Genomic DNA, 3,676 nt, shown 5'->3' with positions numbered 1-3,676 from the left:
GCCCCAGGTGTCAAGTGCCCACAGAGGTGTCTGACACTAACCATCTGAGAGCTATGAGCAGGCAGGACGCACAGACATTGTTAAGGGGTATTGGGTGAGTCTCCCGCCTAACTTCCATGATTAGGGGAGGTCCAGGCCAGAGTGGTTTCTGTTTCCTGACCACGATAGGCCTTGTGAACCCCCTTTTCACCCTGGCCAGGGGTCTTCAGCCTCTCAAACTTCCCAAGCTGGACAGACTTCCGGATCTCTTTGCCTCTGCCTCCCTAAAACCTAGTGCTGGGTCCTCTGACTCCCTGACAGGCTTACCTGCAGGCTCTAGGATTCTGGCGGAGGCCACTGTGGGCCACTCAGAAGGCCAAGGGTGGGAGACTGGGAGGTAGAACCCAGGCCTGATTCAGTCGGGTGGGGGTTGACTGCTTCTCTCCAGGCACAAGGCACCCTAGTGGTCCCAAGTTGGGGCCCTGGCCATGGAGCGGGTGCCGAGCACCGGGAAGAAGCCACGCACGCCCCTGCACGCGGTGCCTATCGCGGCGCGCGGCTCCGGAGGTGAGGGCGCCCCGCCCCGCTCCCCTCTCCCGGCGCTCGGCGGCTGGGGTTGGGGGCTGTGTGGAGAGGGCGCGGGACGACCCGTGAGCGGCGGGATGCGGACTCCGGGCCCGGGAGGGCGCCGAGGCCCCAGACGCGGCCGGGGTGGCCGGGACCCGGGCGGGAGGGCGCGCGGGGCCGGGGCCCGAGGCCGCGATCGCGCTCCTGCGGGGCCCGTGCGCGCGGGCGGAGCGGCGCGGCGGCGCGCGGGGCCGGGGCGGCGCGGAGCGGGGCGGGGGAAGGGGCGCGGGGAGCCCCCCGCCCCGCGAAGGAGGAGTCTGGCTCCCACTCGCAGCCTCGGCCGCGCGGCGCAGAGGCCCCCGCCCCTGCGCGCCGCCCTCGCGGGAGCCGGGCCCCCGCCGCCCTCCGCGCGCGCTGCTGCTCGTGGCCGCCGAAGAGGAGCCCGGGGCCAGGTAGGACCCGGCCGGGCCGGGAGTGCGCACGGGCTGGGTGCGGGCGGTGGGCCGGAGGGGGCGCGGCCGGGACCCCGTCCCTGCACCCGGGCGGCCCGCGGGTGCCCTCAAAGTTACTTTGGCCGTCTCTGCTTTGCCCGGGGCGCGCGGCCCCGGTCGGCGGTGGCCGCTGCGCAGCCCGCGGGGCCGGTGCGGGCGGGAGGGGGCTTGGCCGGGCCGTGCGGTCAGCGAAACTTTTCCCAGGCTGGCCGGCTGCCGCTGGCTGCTGTAGGAGTAACCCGTGGAAGGAGAGGGTTGGTGGGGTGCAAGTGATGATGAGGGTGATAACAATAGCCACCCCCTGTTGTGGAGAGCCTACTGTGTGCAGCCAGCCTCTACTGACACTTGGAGGAGGGGGATGAGGAGGGGGACGGATGCTGGTCAAGTGGTTACTTTTGCTGGGTATTGCTGGGAACTTCACTAACACCCATCTATCGTTTGCCCATCCGTCTGTCCGTCTGTCCGGCTGTCTGTCCGTCCGTCCGCCCATCCATCCATCCATCCATCATTCTTCCTCCACTCATTCAACACACTGCTTTCAGCTGTGCCGCTTTAGTGGCTTCAGTGACTAACCAGACGGCACTCAGTCCTCCAGGACAGTATTCCATGACTGCCTTAGCTGAAAGCCATTCTACCTCTGGTGTGTTTATTTGGGGACATGCTACAAGACGGTTCAGGCAGGGGCGAGGGGAGCTGTTGTGTGAAGGAGCCTGGGAGGCCACCATCTTCCATCCCCTCCCAACCCTCTGGGACCAGGCTCAGTGGTTTCTTGGGGTCAGGACACACCACACTGCAACTGGATGTCATCCCTGTCCAGGTAGCATGGCAGGGATGTTTTTTCCTCGCTGCTGGGCTATCCCCTCTCCCCTGGCATTCTTCCAGAAGTGCACCCCCCATTTCCACTTCTTCCGCTGGATGGCTAGGAGGAGAACAAACTGTTAACAATTATAAAATTAAACCCGGGGAACAAAAGTGAGGCACCATTGAATGGTTGGGCTGCTTGCCGTATATGAATGGTGGTGGCAGACTTGCTAGCAGGGATCAGCTACATTAGTGGGCTGTTGGAGGTCAGGCGCTAACCACGTTAACACCCCAACTGGCCTTGGGCAAAGGAAAATTAAGACAACTTCACTTGTATTTGGTACATGACTAAAAATGCCTTGGGGGAGGTTGGACAGGTTTTAGGGTGACTGCTCCATCTCAACTAGAAGCCAAGACATTAGGTGACCATCTGGGGAGGGTACCGAGACAGTGGCGAACACCAGGCTTTGGAGCCGATGGTGACAAGGAGGCGTCTGGAGCAAGGCTCATCTGCAGGGGATGATCTGTGGGAGCAAGCATACTAATCTGTGCACCGCCCGTCTCCCTGCAAATTGGCTTTCCAAGTGGCAGCCCCTCAACACTTGTAAAATCTCCTTTTGCTCAAGATGGATTTCAGTGAAATGGTTGCATCTCTTCCAGTTTTCCCAAGAGCTTGGAACAGTGTTAATTGGCTGATGGCTGCTCAAAAGACACTTTAGTCTTGACCGTCTAATCTGTGCGCTTGGGAATGGCTCTGAGTAGGGTTGCCTCCTGATTTACTCCTAAGCTTTAAGAATTTAGGGAGACCTGGAGTGAATTAGATGAGGGTAGGTTCCCGGTGGGATGTGTGGGAAGATGTGTCTGAGATTTGAGCACTGTGTAGTGTGCCTAGAATCATTCACACTCACCCAGGCTGATGCCCTGAATTTAGGGACCACTGGACCAGGTCTAGGCTTAGGTGGAAGAGGGGAGTAATTGGGGGTATTTCTGGTACAGGCCTAGGTTGCATCAGGAAGGCACAGCAAGACCCTGGGAACTGCATTCAAGCAAAGCAGTTTTATAAAAACGCCCAGTCTATCCACAGGGCTGCTCAAGCTCCATCCACCCAAAGTGAGTTCCCTAATTCTCTCTTGAACTTGCTACCTGCCCACCCAGGCAGTGGCAGCTGGCTCTCTGTTCACTACTGGCTCCCTCCGCTGTCTGAAGAAGTAAGGACAAGGGGTGGATTTCACTGAAGGAGCACACAGAGAGGGGAGGGGGTGGGTGAGATCAGCATACTCTGCACCTATGGTTCTGGACCCATGGAAAGAAGGAAATCATTGCCAAAACGTAGTGAGCTTTTAATCTCTGCAAATGCCTTCCCTCTTCTAATCTCAGGCCTGTGAGTGATCATGAATAGCGGGGCAGAGGAAATGAATGGGCCAGGCAAGACTTCCAACAAGTAAATATGACACGAAGAAAAACATGCAATTAGTGGAGGTTAGTGAATGCCTTTCAAGTCCTCGGAGCTGCAGTTAAGGGTGGAGTTTCTGCCTTATCCCGGAACTGTCTGTCAAAATCCTTGAAGTGATAACATGACATGTCTCTCCCGTTAACCCTCCCTCGCCAGAACAAAAAAGCGTCTTTGCATGTGGCCGCCCTGCAGTGTGCTCCTGTTCTTGGAGTTGCTTCCATTCAACCTTTGTCTGCACCTCAGAAGAGAAGGGGCCCCCGGGGGCCCTGGCTCTTCTGGGGCTGAGGCCTAGAAATAGGTTCTCGGACATGTCCTGAGACGTGTGTAAAGTTTCTGGTCCCCCTGGTGAGAGGCAGGCTTGCTCACGGGGTCACCTTTCTGTCCC

General features: G+C 59.2%; 1 protein-coding gene across 2 annotated transcripts in view; it reads left to right on the top strand.

Moving 5' to 3' along the window:
- Positions 1-530: 530 nt before the first annotated feature.
- Mpped1 (metallophosphoesterase domain containing 1) overlaps positions 531-3,676 on the top strand; it is a 72,537-nt gene continuing 69,391 nt past the window's right edge. Inside the window, exon 1 of one of the 2 annotated variants that reach the window (XM_013111005.3) lies at positions 531-546. The gene's annotated coding sequence lies outside the window, so the exon portion shown is untranslated. Of the gene's footprint in view, positions 547-891; positions 999-3,676 lie in introns of those variants that run through there. The other variant, XM_040754067.1, reaches the window with a different exon arrangement.

The sequence above is a fragment of the Mesocricetus auratus genome, unplaced genomic scaffold (genome assembly GCF_017639785.1).
Source record: "Mesocricetus auratus isolate SY011 unplaced genomic scaffold, BCM_Maur_2.0 Super-Scaffold_100010, whole genome shotgun sequence".
Classification (NCBI taxonomy): Eukaryota; Metazoa; Chordata; class Mammalia; order Rodentia; family Cricetidae; genus Mesocricetus; species Mesocricetus auratus.
Note: the sequence above shows the minus strand (reverse complement) of the source record. Positions and strands in the feature narration are given on the sequence as shown.